The sequence below is a fragment of the Primulina tabacum genome, chromosome 14, assembly GCF_025594145.1.
Source record: "Primulina tabacum isolate GXHZ01 chromosome 14, ASM2559414v2, whole genome shotgun sequence".
Lineage (NCBI taxonomy): Eukaryota > Viridiplantae > Streptophyta > Magnoliopsida > Lamiales > Gesneriaceae > Primulina > Primulina tabacum.
Genome location: NC_134563.1, coordinates 8920391 through 8936878, shown reverse-complemented (window position 1 = coordinate 8936878; position 16488 = coordinate 8920391).

The window sequence follows — 16488 nt, the reverse complement described above, 5'->3', positions numbered from 1 at the left end:
TTATAGGCAAAAATTCTGACTGTTAGCCTCCCAAATAATGGTCATAATCTGCCATTAACAACCTTTATTCCATGTTAAATGCTTCAGTTAAAAGTCATGAGTTGAATTAGTAACTATCTGCTGTAATCTCGTTCTTCTGCTGCTGGATTCTATCTGCTGGAATTCTATCTGCTGGAAAATATCAGCTTCTGAAATATTAGCTGATGCTGGAATTGTTAGCTTCTGCTGGAATTTTTCCTTTGCTACTGAATATTGCTAGCTGATGGAAATTCAGGTTCTCACATCCCTCCCTCCTTATGAGAAGTTTCGTCCTCGAAACTTGGCTATACATGACCCTCAAAGAGATAAGGGTATTGTGCTCGCATCTTTTCTTCCAACTCCCAAGTAGCTTCTCTTTCGGTGTGGTTGGATCATTTTACTTTGACATATGGAATAGTTCGTCGCCTCAGTACTTGGTCTTTGTTATCCACAATTCGAATCGGAATTTCTTCATACTTTAGTTCTTCATTTAGATTTCTCTCAACCAGAAGTGGTCCAGCTTCCAGAATATGACTTGGATCGGAAATATATTTTCTCAGCTGCGAAACGTGGAATACATTGTGAACTCTTGACATGTCGGATGGAAGTGTTAATCTATAAGCAAGTGTTCCCACTTTCTAAAGAATTTCAAAGGGTCCAAAGTATCTAGGATTCAATTTCCTAGCCTTATTGAATCGAATTACACCTTTCATGGGTGGCACTTTCACATACGCTTTTTCTCCAACTTCGAATTCCACGGGTCTTCTTTTCAGGTCAGCCCAACGTTTCTGTCGATCTTGTGCAGCTTTTAATCTCTCCTTGATCAAAGTGACTTTATCCACTGTTTCTTGGATCATTTCGGTTCCAACAATGGCTTTTTCCCCTACCTCATCCCAATACAGTGGTGATCGACACTTTCGTCCATACAGAGCTTCGTATGGTGCTATTTCAATACTGCTGTGGTAACTATTATTGCGAACTCAATTAAGGGCAGATGTTCGCTCCAATTACCACCGAAGTCTAGAGCACATGCTCTAGCATATCTTCTAAAGTTTAAATTTTCCTCTCTGTTTGGCCATCGATCTGAGGATGATAGGCCGTGCTAAGAGTAATTTTGGTCCCCATAGCTTGTTAAAAGCTCTTCCGAAAACGGGATGTAAACCTTGGATCTCTGTCTGATAGTATGCTAGCTGGAACTCCATGTAGTCGTACGATCTCATTCATGTACAATGTGGGTAGCTTGTCCAAATTATAGTTCATGCGGACAAGTAAGAAATGCGCGATTTCGTGAGTCTCTCTACGATTACCCAGATGCCATCATGACCTTGTCTCGACTTGGGTAAACCAACTACAAAATCCATGGAAATATGTTCACATTTCCATTCCGGGATTTTTAATGGTTGAAGAAGTCCACCAGGTCTCTGGTGTGCTGCTTTAACTTGTTGGCACACGTGACACTTAGAAACAAACATTGCCACGTCCTTCTTCATTCCACTCCACCAGAAATTTTTCTTCAAATCTCTGTACATCTTGGTAATGCCAGGATGGACTGAAACTTTCGACTTATGTGCCTCAGACATTACTTCTTGTCGAAGGTTATCGATGTCTGGTACGCATAATCGTCCTTTCATCCACAAGATTCCTTTGTTATCCGTCTCGAAATCTGGTGATTTCCCTCCTTTAGCTTGCTCTTTTAGTTACACCAAAACGGAATCTCTATCCTAACTTATCTTGATTGTCTCTCGAAGACATGGTTGTCCTGCAAGTTGTCAGGATCACCTTACTCATATTCTTTCGACTTAAAGCATCTGCTACCTTGTTGGCTTTGCCTGGGTGGTAGCTTATCGTCAAGTCGTAATCCTTCATGAGTTCGATCCATCGTCTTTGTCTCATATTTAGTTCCTTTTGAGTGAACAAATATTTGAGACTTTGGTAATCAGTGAAAATCTCACACTTGGCTCCATAAAGATAATGTCTCCAAATTTTTAGAGCGAACACCACTGCAGCTAGTTCGAGATCATGCGTTGGGTAATTCTGTTCATACGGCTTCAACTGTCTCGACGCGTATGCTATCACCCTTCACTCTTGCATGAGTACACATCCTAAACCTTCTTTAGATGCATCACTGTAGATGGTGAAGTCTTTGCCTTCAGTTGGCAATACCAACACTGGCGTGGAGGTAAGCTTTTTCTTCAAAGTCTCGAAGCTTTTATCACAATCTTCACTCCATTGAAATTTAAAGTTCTTCTATGTGAGTTTGGTGAGAGGTATTGCTATTGAAGAGAATCCTTCAACAAATTTTCGGTAATATTCTGCTAATCCCAAGAAACTTCGAATTTCTGTCACAGTCTTTGGTCTAGGCCAATCTGAGATTGCTTCAACTTTCTTAAGATCCACAGATACTCCTGCTGCTGATATTATGTGTCCCAAGAATGCGACGCTCTCTAGCCAGGATTCAAATTTCTTGAACTTGGCGTACAGTTCCTTTTCTCTCAGCTTCTGGAGGGTGAGACGAAGATGTTCTTTGTGGTCTCCCTCACTTAACGAGTATACCAGAATATCGTCGATGAATACCACAACAAACTTGTCAAGAAATGGTTTGAATACCCTGTTCATGAGATCCATGAAGGCTGCTGGAGCATTTGTTAATCCGAACGGCATTACTATAAACTCATAGTTTCTATATCTTGTTCTGAAGGCTGTCTTCGGAATATCGTCTGCCTTGACCTTCAGTTGGTGGTAGCTTGACCTTAAGTCGAGCTTGGAAAAGACTGTAGCTCCCTTGAGTTGGTCAAACAGGTCATCTATCCTTGGAAGCGGGTACTTATTCTTGATTGTGATCTTATTCAGTTCCCTGTAATCACACAATCTCATGCTTCCGTCCTTTTTCTTCACAAACAGAACAGGAGCTCCCCACGGAGATGCGCTTGGTCGGATTTGCTTCTTATCCAACAACTATTGAAGTTGTTCTTTTTAGTTCTTTCAACTCTGCTGCAGCCATTTGGTACGGTGCTTTTGAGATTGGTGTAGCATTGGGTACTAAATTAATCTCAAATTCCACTTTGCGGTCGGGAATTTCGCCAGGGAGTTCTTCAGGAAAGACATCCAGGAACTCTTGTACCACCGGAATCTCTTCTAATGCAGGTGTGGTTTCTTCTTTACTTCGCTTAACATAGCTAGTTAAATTTCTTCTCCACTTTTCATGGTTTTACAAGTTTGAGACGCAGAAAGAAGAGTCTTTCGTTCTTTTGTATTACCATGAAATAAAATTTTCTCTTGTTGTGGAGGTTGGATGGTTACCGTCTTTCCATGATAGTCTACTAAAGCATGATTCTTGGCTAACCAATCCATTCCAAGAATTACATCGAATTCCACCATGTTTAGTTGGATTAGATTTGCTTTGAAACTCTAATTTTCTATGAGGACACTAATATCCCGATATAGAGTGCGAGTTTCTAAAATTCGATTGGTAGGAGTTGCTACTCTATATGGTTCTTCTAAGTTATCAGGCTTAGCTCCTAATTTCTTGGCAAATCTCTTATACATGAATGAATGCGTAGCACCACAATCAAATAACACATAATCATGTATATTATTCATTAGAGTGATACCAGCAACCACATCATTTGAGTTGTCAGCCTCTTCTTGAGTGATAGCATAGACTCGAGCATTTGGCTTGTTCTCCTTGGGCTTGTTTGGAGTTGTTCCTCCTACTGGACCATTCTTTGGATCTGGAAGAGGGCATTGAGCAATGCGATGGTCCATCTTTCTACAACGGAAACAAGCTCCAGAATTCCTACGACATTCACCAGTGTGAGCGAATCAACAGGTTTGGCACTTGACTCCCTCTTTGATTGATTGAGAAGAAGTGGTTCTTTTGGATGGAGCACTGATAAATTGGTTGCTTGAAAACCTAGGCTTCTTGAATTGTTAGCCCGATTGGTACTGACTTGACTGAAGACGTTTGAATTTGTTCTCACCTTCACACCTCTTGATGTCATTCTCAGCTCTGATAGCGGCTCCCATCAATTCATCAAAACTATTGGAATCGCTACGGCAATGGCAGATTGAATACGGCTGTTCAATCCCTTCTTGAAGCGATGCATCTTCAAGGCCTCGTCTCCCATGCTGGTTGGGGAGTAAGTTCTCAATGAGTGGAACTTGGACTAATACTCCACCACTGTCATGTTTGGTTCCTGAACCAAGCTTTCAAATTCTGACAACTTCTGCACTCGAACTGCTGTCGGGAAGTACTGCTTCAGAAATGCCTCTCGGAACCTTTGCCAAGTGATAGGTCCCGCCCTTACCATAGCTGGTGAGACTCTTTCCCACCATTTGGTTGCTTTATCCACAAGAAAAGGTGTAATCACATTTAGCTTGGTCCCTTGTGGAACCTCAAGTAGTCAAAGATGATTCTCCACCTCTTTCATCCAATTTTGTCTGACCTCAGGATCGGAGCTTCCATCGAAGTTTGGGACTCTTGCTCTTCGTAGAGACTCAAAGTGTTGCTTAGTCCCATTCTGAGCTGAAGGTGGTGGCGGTGGCTGATTAGCATTAGGGTTTACTAACCCTTGTTGCGTGGTTGCCACAATCGTGGCTATAGCCATCAAGTCCACCTGACTGAGGCCAATTGCTGGTGGTGGTTGTGGTGGTTGTTGTGCATCTTCATCATTGCGGTTATTGTTGCGGTTATTGTAACGAGGATTGCGATTGTTTCTAACTGGTCGTCCGTCCATTTCCTACAATTATGAAAGTTCTAAGGTTGATGGCAGAATAGAGACTAAACAAAGGAAGCAAAATAATTGAGTAATTGCTCAAATTTAAATATGAAACCAATGGATAGAAATAAATTTATATTGTTTTCTCAAGAAAGTGCAATTACAACTAACCATCGAAAATGCTAACAGAAATGTAATTGGAACGAGAGTTATTACAAATAACTATTACTGATGGTCTAATCTATCACTTCTCTTAATCCCGAATCCATATGATCCTCTTCGATTTCTTCATCTTCTTCGGGATCCTCCTCAGGTTCGTCTTCATTGTTGGCTATTACTGCTTGTAGATGTTCAATATGACCATGCAGAACTGCATTCTGGTCGCTAAGAGCTTCAACAGTGTCCTGCAGCTCTTGAATCTGAGCATCAGTCTGTTCACTATACTGATTATGATGGTGAACGAGTTGGTGATTTTGATACTTAAGTATTTGGATCTTCTCAACTAAGGTATCACGTAACTCGATAAACTCTGCAACAGTCTATTGGGAGGTTTCAAACTCTTCTTGAGCCTTCCTACTCCTCTCTTCTGCTTCATGTAGATAGTGAGCATAACGTTGAACATCACTTCTCAAGTGTTCTGCTCTACGCTGTAACTCATCTTTGTCTAACTCCAAGCAGTAGTTATGTTCCTTGAGTTTCTCTAGCTTCCTCTCTAAGCTCTTAATGTAATTACTCTGGTCAGTCATATCCTTTAATAGAAGAAAAGCTCAAAAATTTTCGGTTTCAGAATTTCGTGAAAAATTTACTAAAAATCCTTCACATCATAAACATGAAGCGTACCAAATTTTGGTGCAAAAATACTGAGCCGTTTGGAAATGAAAATTCCTCAAAGTTTCAAAAATTTGAAAAATTTTACGGAAATGATGATATCGCTATCTAAACGAAGGTTTTGGGGTTTGTCGGCAGTACTAGAATGAAAGTTCGGTTCTCCTCGTCGAGAGCTTTCCAAACATATCTTTTAATAGTAAAAATTATTCCTGGATCAAAAGTTATGGCCGTTTGAAGTTTGCGCGAAAAACACCTCAACTTCCATGCCATTTGCAAGGTCTACTGCATGCGCCTACTAGAATTCACTCCCTCTTGAAATTTTGATGCTACTGCAGTCAAGTCTGCTGCTTTCCAGCATTGTTAAAACCAGTCTGCTGCATTCCGATCTACTGATTTTCATTTGCTGATTCTGGTTCCAGACTACTGGTTTTGATGCTACTGTTTATCTGCTGGTTCCGGTCTACTGATTTTGGCATACTGATTTTGGCCTACTGATTTTTTTTTTCCTACTTATTTCAGTAGTCTATTACGGTAGCTTATTTTCAATATTTTATTACAGTAGCTTATTTTCAGTAGTCTATTACAGTAGTTTATTTTCAGTAGTCTATCTCAGTAACTTTCAGGACTTATTTTCAGAAGTCTATCAGAACTTATTATTTCTAGTTCCTCCTCCCCAGATTATGAAACCTGATTTGCTCTTATACCACTTCAATGTCACGCCCCGGGTCGGGGTTGGTCGACACCGGCGTTGCTCTCAAATTTACATCCGAAAACAACAAGCCTCAGAAGTACAAAATTCAGAAACCAGTCTTTTATTCAAAATACTGAATATTCAATGTCTGATACAACTCAATTAATAATGTTTTACATCGAAAATGTAAAACCAGAAATACAATGTCTGAACAGATGCAGCGGAATATAAAATATAAATCAGAACTGAGGACAACGATCTTCATCACCAGCCCCAAAATTGATTCAGCTCCTCTTATTCTAACATTTCTTCAGTATTCTTATCTGAGGTGGGTTTGGTGGGTGAGTGATATGGTTGTCACTCAGTAAGCGGGGGCGGGAATAACTCCCAGTTTTCGAAATCATTTTCAACAGAAACAGTAATACAAATAATATACAGAAAACTCTTCTTTTCAGAACAGGAATCAATATTCAGAACATAAATCAGAAATTAGCAAGTAAGTAAGCATTGAGCACGTTTGTGAATTTCATGGCTAAACTTATATCAGTCATGTATATGTTCTCTCCTTTAAGGGGTGAGGCCAGAATCAGAAGTCAGAATTCAGAATTCAGAAATGTTCAGAATATATATTCCTACCATTAGTTTACTAGGTTTCAGTGCTTCAAAATCAGAGATCAGAAATATATAAAACAGGAATTATCAAACTGATTTCAAGATATTTATACATAAGACCACTTACCGTAATTTGCTATAAGGTTTCGGTAGAAGTCTGGAATCTGCTTGTTCTTACTACTGATTTCTACTGCTCGAAAATAAGCACTCTCTTAGCTCGAAAATTCAAGTGATAATCTCAAGATTTGTGTAATACCAATTCAAAGGTTTAAGGGTGTTATTTATAGGCAAAAATTCTGACTTTTAGCCTCCCAATTAATGGTCATAATCTGCCATTAACAGCCTTTATTCCATGTTAAATGCTTCAGTTATAAGTCATGAGTTGAATTGGTAACTGTCTGCTGGAATCTTGTTCTCCTGCTGCTGGATTCTATCTGCTGGAATTCTATCCGCTGGAAAATATCAGCTTCTGAAATATTAGCTGATGCTGGAATTGTTAGCTTCTGCTGGAATTTTTCTTTGCTGTTGAATATTGCTAGCTGCTGAAAATTCAGGTTCTCACATAAAAATATTTGGTTTGCAAAGGATTATAAAAAAATAAAAATAAAAATCAACGGTTGATAACATGTGGCAATCGATCCACAATGAGTACGAGGACTCAATATTTGACTTAAATAAGTTAATAGTGCACTTGGGAGACATGAGTTAGTGATTTTAAGGGCAGTAGTCAATCACAACTCAAAAATTGACATTGGGCATAAAATTTTGTATTTTACATAGATTTTTCCATTTGATGATACGATGGGTGGGTGGTACGTCCAATTTTTTTGTTGAATTTTTTTGTTAGAAATTCAACAAAAAAATTATAAGCTTTTGTTTCTCCAATTATATGTCTAAGCCGTTCCGTAGAAATATTTTATGGAAACAGTCTCGCAAAAAGCAACCTTATTTCTTCCTCCGTACAAGCTCTCGAACCAAGATCGCTTCCAATTCATAATTTATGCGTAGTAATAGATTTTAAAAATTATACATTCGTAACATTTAATTTTGATTGTGTTTGGGATTCATCTTATTAGAAGCCTAAATTTAGTTAAAAATTACACATTTTGAAAGTCGATACCCTTTGGAAAGAACCCGAGCCATCAACATGATCGAGAGCAAGAGGGAGCCAGGGAAGGAAGGATCAACATGGATAAAGGAAGTGCCCTTTTAGAAAGTCATCGTTAAGTTCGCAGAGACAAATAATGAGAGCTAACAAACGTTCGAGTAAGCCTAGGCTCTTGGATTAGCCCGGGCAGCGTAAAATGAATTTGAATACCTGTGATCTCGTATGCATCCTCACACAATGATTATTGACCGAGCACATCAGTACAAGTATCAATACCCGGCCAACAGATTTGGATACTATGCTTCGAAATAATTGTTTCGTCACTCAGCGCATGTCGGGATGATGTGACTAAACTAGAGGCAGTACGGGCTGACAGAGTGTGGCACTGTCAGAAGACAAGGGATGTACAGTCATCTTGCCATGAGTAGTAATTGGGCACTGAAAACAAGGTCATCGTTATCTTTTCTCCTACAAATACTCATGTTTACTTTATCCAGATGTAGGCTATTCACTTAAATTTTCCACAAGCACTCAATATACAATCTATATATTGCATTTCTCTTTGCGGAAGACATTCGACATACTTGAGAATCGGAGTGACTACGCTAAAAAATCTTTTGACGCCTCGCTAACATTTTTTGTTCTTAAAGTGCACAGATTCTTCAGCCAGGGTGCCATCCATCCGACATGTCGAGTGCCCGAGAAGAATCCACCCGGCTCAATGAATCGTCCATCCAGCTCGCCTGATTTACCCGGCCCACATCATTGGCGTTTTCTATGATGTTGGTCCCACTTGGGGTAATTTGAGATAATAAAACCCAAAAATAAAGAATAAACTGGACACCGAGATTTACGTGGAAAATCCCTAAAAATTATTAGGGTAAAAACCACGGGCAAGATGAAAATAATTTTCACTATAATTTTTTATGGTGTACAACTCACTCACTGTGTTTCCAAAAAGAACACACACTCTCTTAATACAGGAGAACAAACACCTCACAAATATTATTGAACTAAGCACTCAAATGCTATAAACTGATAGAAGACTCGAGAATTGGATGCCTTGAAATGTCGAATGATGCATCTATAAATAGATGCATCATTCCAGTGTGAACCTTCATCCCCAATTTCGGAAAAGCAGCTGCCGAACGAAACGTGTTCAAATATTATTCAAAGAAGGCTGCAACAAATTGAATGCATTTAAAGCATTGTGTGTGTTGTCCACCTTTTTTTGACTAACTTTGCCGACATTTCTCCTATTTAGAGATTTGATTGAGAATCAAACATATCTCCACACATCTTTTCAATCTTGTCATTACCTGCTGCTTACGTTTCTGCTAGGCCACTTGAGGATCTACACCACTCAAAATTATCAGTGTTCACTGGCTTGGTCAGAAAATCAGCTATGTTATCTTTTGTATAAATATTTTGCATATCAACACTTCTTTCTTCTACTACTTCCCGCACAAAGTGAAATTGTGCTCCAATGTGTTTCGTCCTGGAATGAAAGGCTGGATTCCTTGCCATGTGTAAGGAACTCTGACTGTCACAAAACAAAGGGAACATTCTCATTTTTGTGCCCGATCTCCTCCAATAACCTTTTAATCCATATTGCCTCCTTGCAAGCTTGAGTAGCTGCCATGTATTCTGCCTCTGTTGTAGATAATGCCACAGCTGTCTGCAGTTTTGAAACTCAGCTTACTGCCCCCCCTGCAAGTGTAAACACATAACCAGTAGTATATTTCCTCATATCAGGATCACCTGCATAATCTAAATCGACATAGCCCCTGAGTGTAAAATCCGATCCTCCATAACATAATGCAGCATTTGAGGTACCCTTAATGTATCTAAGGATCCTCTTGACAGAGCTCCAACGCTCTCGTCCAGGATTCGCCATATACCGACTAATTGCTCCCACTGCTTGAGCAATGTCCGGTCTTGTACAGATCATGGCGAACATCAAACTTCCCACTGCTGATGCATATGGTACTCGAGACATCTCCATCCTCTCTGCTTCACTGCTAGGACACATCTTGGAATATAACTTGAAGTTAACAGGAAGAGGGGTCGATATTGGCTTACTATCTTGCATGTTGAAGCGTTGCAAGACTTTCTTCAAATAATTTTCCTGGGAAAGCCAAATTTTTATGTTACTTCTGTCTCGGTAAACTTGCATCCCTAGAATCTTGTTTGCTGGTCCCAATTCTTTCATATCATTCCCTAGCCAACTGTGCCTTCAATCCTTGGACCTGATCTTTGTTGGGGCCTGCTACCAAGATGTCGTCCACATACAACAACAAAATGATATAATCATCACCAGACCTCTTGAAATACGTACAAGGGTCTGCACTCAATCTGTTGTATCCAAGGCTCATGATATAAGAATCAAATCTCTTGTACCAACACCTCGGCGCATGTTTGAGACCGTACAGAGATTTGTTCAACCTGCAAACCAAGTTCTCTTTGCCTTTTTCCGCAAAACCTTCTGGCTGGAGCATATAGATTTCTTCTTCAAGATCTCCATGAAGAAACACTGTTTTCACATCTAGCTGTTCTAGATGTTGGTCAAACACCGCACACAATGCCAACACTACTCTGACTGTTGTAAGCCGAACCGCAGGAGAAAATATCTCATTGAAGTCAATGTCTTCTTTCTGAGCATACCCTTTTACCAACAATCTAGCACGATACCACTCAACTTGGTTATTGCCATCACGCTTCATCTTATAGACCCATCTGTTTCCAATGGCTTTCCTCTCTCGTGGTAGTGTAATAAGATCCCAAGTTTTATTCTTCTCTAATGCTTCCAATTCTTCTTGCATTGCTATCATCCACAAGGATACATCCGAGCTTTGAGTAGCCTCGTGGAAACTAGATGGCTCACCATCCCCTGATAATAGACAATATGCAATGTTGCTTTCAGTGACATAATATGAAAGATAAACTGGTGGTCTTCTGTCTCGAGTTGACTGCCTCACATTAGAAACCTCAGACTCAACATGTTCTTGTTCTTCGTGCTCTGGTACTGCTTCACAAGAAACTTGACCTTTGTCCGTCTTATTTTCCACCTGAAATATAGTAGTTTCTGAATTCAATGTGCTTTTGTCTCTCTTTACTTTATCTTCCTCGAAGATAACATCTCTGCTGATGACAAGCTTGTGAACAGTAGTATCCCACAAGTGAAATCCCTTTACTCCATCAGCATAACCCAAGAAGATACATTTTCTGGATTTCGAATCCAACTTCGATCTTTCTTGCTCATTGTACAAAACGTACACAGGACTTCCAAATGTATGCAAATGAGAATAATATGTCGGCTTCCCAGTCCACATCTCTATCGGAGTCTTCAGATCAATCACCACTGAAGGAGAACGATTGATAATATAACAAGCGGTTTTAACTGCTTCTGCCCAAAATGATTTTTCTAGACCTGCAGTCCTCAACATAGCCCTTGTTCTGTCCAACAAGGTTCTGTTCATCCGCTCCGCCACTCCATTCTGTTGAGGTGTGTAAGCCGTCGTAAACTGTCTTTTGATGCCCTCATCTTGACAATATGCATCAAATTCGTCACTGGTATATTCTCCTCCATTTTCAGTCCTCAAACACTTGATTTTCTTTTCAGAATCAAGTTCAACCCGCGCTTTGAAATCTTTGAAGATCCGAAAAACATATGATTTCTTCTTGATCGGATATTTTCAACATCTCCTAGAGAAATCATCAATGAACGAGACAAAGTATCTCGCTCCTCCTAGGGTACAACCGGTGCTTGCCAAACATCCGAATGAATCAGCACCAATATACTTTTTCTTCTGGCAGTAGAAGTGCCAAACTTTAATATGTGTTGTTTACTGGTAACACAATGCTCACAAAAGGGTAGTGACACTTTTGTAAGTCCTGGCAGCAACTTCCGTTCTGAGAGAATTTTCAACCCTCGTTCTGACATATGCCCGAGCTTTTTATGCCATAACACTGTTAATTCTTCTCTTAAACCAAATGATGCAACAGCTAGTTCTGCCTCTTTTTGTATTTCTCCCAAAAGTACATACAGATTTGCAGCAACTATTTCCGCCTTCACAATTTTCATGATCCCGTTCTCGATACGGGTTTTGCACCTGATGTCATCCAATTGCCCCAAGGGCAAAAGATTCTACGTCAGTCCTTTCACGTGTCGTACCTCCTGTATAGTGCGAATGGTGCCATCAAACATCTTTATTTTGATAATACCGACCCAGCAATTTCCAAGGCATGATTATTTCCCATGAATACAGATCCTCCTGAGACTGGTTCATAATGATCAAACCATTCTCTCCGAGACGTCATGTGCCACGTCACTCTTGAATCCATAATCCATGTGTCACAAAACTTGTGCCTGCCTTCTGCAACTGTTGCTGCTTCGCTGAATAATATTTCACCACTGCCTGAAGTACTGGACACATTTCCTTGAGAACCCTTCTCGATAATCGTACACTCTTTCTTGAAGTTCCTTTTACCGCCACATTTAAAGCAGTAAATATTTTTCTTCTTACTTCTTGACTTTGACCTACCTCATTTTCGGCTCCCACTGGAGTCACGGTCCATGAATATTCCTCTTATCATCGGTAATGCCTCTGCCTGCTTTGATGTTACCAACCTATCTTCCTTATTCTTGCGCCGGCTTTCTTCTACGAGAACCGCAGTTAAGACATCGTCGAATCTTAGAAAGCCCATAAGAATATTGTTGGTTATGTTGATGATAAGTTGATCATATGAATCTGGTAGACTTTGAAGTAGAAGCTTCGTGCGTTCATTTTCCCCTATTTTATGCCCCATGGAAGTGAGTTGGGCAAATAGAGTATTTAGTGTGTTGATATGGTCGGTCATCGATGAAGATTCCGCCATCCGAAGAGTATAAAGCTTTTTCTTTAGGATAATCATATTGTGTAGCGACTTGACCTCGTAAATCTTTGTCAGAGTATCCCTGATAACTTTGGCTGTTTTTAACTCAGAGATACTTGACAAAACTTCGTCTGCTATAGCCAAGTGTAAATTGGCAACATCATTATCATTCATCTCATTCCACTTTTCATTATCTGTAATTTTCACCGGTCTATCTCCAATAGCCGCCAAGCAATTCTCCTTTCTTAAAACTGCTTGTATCTTAATTTTCCACAGCATAAAATTGCGTCCATTGAACTTTGCTATATCGTACCTTCCCGCCATTATGTTTACAACAATTTTAGTAGACTGGACAAAATAATCCCGCCTTAAATAAAAAATCTCAAAAAATCTTTTCTGATGTGGAAGATCAGTCTAGGCTGCAACCATAGAGCATACTCAGAATTTTAAGAAATTTTAAACATAGGCTCTGATACCACTTTTTGGTCCCACTTGCGGTAATTTGAGTTAATAAAACCCGAAAATAAAGAATAAACTGGACACCGAGATTTACGTGGAAAACACCTAAAAATTATTAGGGTAAAAACCACGGGCAAGATGAAAATAATTTTCACTATAATTTTTTATGGTGTACAACTCACTCACTGTGTTTCCAAAGAGAACACACACTCTCTTAATACAGGAGAACAAACACCTCACAAATATTATAGAACTAAGCACTCAAATGCTATAAACTGAGAGAAGACTCGAGAATTGGATGCCTTGAAATGTCGAATGATGCATCTATTTATAGATGCATCATTCCAGTGTGAACCTTCATCCCCAATTTTCGGAAAAGTAGCTGCCGAACGAAAAGTGTTCAAATATTATTCAAAGAAGGCTGCAACAAATTGAATGCATTTAAAGCATTGTGTGCTGTCTACCTTTTTTTGACTAACTTTGCCGACATATGGGAAATCAGATCTAAGAAGTAGACATGGTTTCCACCCAAAAATCAGTTCGGAGGAAGGATTCTAGAAGGGAGCCCTCAAACTCAAAGGTTCCCTAAGGGAATCAACCCCCTCAGCAAACTTTTACAATCAATCCAGAACAACTGACTCAATTTATAGCAGTAGTTTTCCGGAAATCCATTGAGGAGAAGTTACTTCCCGACATTAGTCGCATGTACCGTGAAGAGGGGTTGGAGGATGAGTCCCCCATCGAGACAAAGAAAAGTATGAGGAAAGTTCTCAGGAATGTTCTAAGGCACTTACTATGGCCGAGGAACTGGAAGACTTAACGAATAAGGTAAAGAAGTTGGAAGGACAACCATGAAATTATGTACCTATCATCGGAAATTTTATCATGATATCGGCGAGTGTAAGCAATTGGACAAGAGCCATCCATGAACAGATCCTGTCAGGACCGGTCCATCTATAAAGAAATCTAAGGGACTCCCGTGGATACCCAGGACCTCGGGACCCCTCCACATTGCCCGTTCCCTAAGTTTCAAACCTATGTCAAGAAGTCGTGACGAGCCTTCCCCATCTAACAGCGCCCAGGAAGGAGAGGGGTCAAAGAAAAACCCCTACTCTTGGAATAATAAAGATGTTTTAAGGAAAATCCATCGATGAGGAGTCTAGTTGGGCTTGAAAGGCATAGAACCGATGATAGAGTTTGGGAGTGGATGGTACGAGGCGGGAGGATGAACCAGTAACCAGTTTTGGACCCCATAACTTGCAAGGAGTCAGCTTACCTCATAATGATGCTTTGGTAATCCAAGACAAGATTTCCAATTACGATGTCAGAAAGGTATTCTTTGATTCAGGCAGATCGATTAATATTGTGTTTCAAGAAGCCTTTGATCAGATGGAATTAAAGGAAAACAGGCTAGAACTAGTAGAAACTGTTCTTTTTGGTTTCGCTGGTCATACGGTGTACCCAAGAGGAGAGATTGTGCTTCCCCTAACAATTGGGATTGTGGATTAAGAAAATCAGTCATGACCACCTTCACGGTGGTCAGCGCACGTTCTTCATATAATGTGATCTTGGGAAGACCGACGATGAATGCTCTCAAATCAAGTTCCCAATGAAAAACAGGGTGTAAAAGGTCCGAGGAGATCAACCATCCTCCCGACAGTGTTTTACTGGAATCCGAAAAAATAATAAGAGAGTGAAAGAGAGAGAAGAAAGGGTGGATAAAGAGAAGTGCAATCGATTCCGGAAGTAAAAACAGTGGTGGAGGAAGAGCATGAAGAAGTGAATGTTGTTTCCGGTTATCCCGAGAAAATCACCAAAGTAGTCTGGGATCCTTAACCATCTACCAGGGATAGAATATTGGCTTGTTTACAGCAAAATATTGACATCTTTGTGTGGTCTCCTTCAGATATGGTCGGGATACCATCACATGTTACTGAACATAAATTAAAAACTCTCTTGGGTTCCCAACCTGTTATACAGAAGAAAAGACACTCTGGCTCGAAAAAGACATGGTAATAGCTTAGCAGTTGCAGGAGTTACTGAAAGTTGGGCAGGTTCGGAAAGTTCAATTCCTCACTTGGCCATACAATGTGGTCCTGGTTCAAAAGGCCACAAACAAGTGAAGAATGTGTGTGGACTTCAGGGATCTGAATAAGGCTTTTCCTAAGGACTGTTAGCCCTTACCTCGAATTGATCAATTAGTGGACTCTACCACGAGGTATGAATAGTTGTGTTTCTTGGATGCATATCAGGGATACCACCAATTCCCATTAGCCTGAGACAATCAAGATAAGATTGGTTTTATAACCTCTGATAGTATATTTTGATATACTGTCATGCCATTCAGTTTAAAGAATGCATGAGTCACTTATCAGCGGTTGATGGATAAGATCTTTGTGATTCAGGCTGGGAGAAATATCGAGGTGTACGTTGATGATATCCTTGTCAAATCTAAAGAAAAATATTGTTTCATCCCAGATCTCGAGGAAACCTCTCAACTCTCAGAAATTATGAGGTGAAATTAAACCCCTTCAAGCGTACGTTGGGGATCAAAAGTGGCAAAATTTCTCGTTGTCATGGTCACCAAGGGGAATTGAAATTAACCTAGAAAAAATTTAGTCATCTTAGAGATGATTTCCCCTAAGTATGTCAAAGAAATGCAAAAGCTCAAAGGCAGGATTGTTGTTCTGTCCCGCTTCATATCGAGGTCGGCACATTGCAATTATCTTTTTTTCCATAGTATCCCCAAGTGGGGAGAAAATAAAAGTTGCCGTGAAATTAGATTTTTGGGCTTCGAATAAAGAGGTCGAGTACGAATCTGTTATAGTCGGAATGAAAACAGCTCGGGAGGCAGGAGCTACCCGGGTCATCAATTACTTAGATTCACATACTAGAAGAAAAACACATTTTTTAGTGTGAAAAAATGATGTTGTAAGCATTGTTGTTAAAAACTTGGCAAACGAAAACGGATAAAAACCGTTGTTTTAGATAACAAAGACAACGATTTTGCAATGTTTTTTAAATGTTGTGTAATGTGAGCTATGACAACAGTTTTACAATGCTTAAAAATCGTAGTGTTATATTGAGCTACGATGAAGTTTTTGCAACAAATTAAAAACGTTGTTGTTCTAAAGTTACAACAACATTTTAAAAATGGATAAAAACGTTGTTGTTTGTGG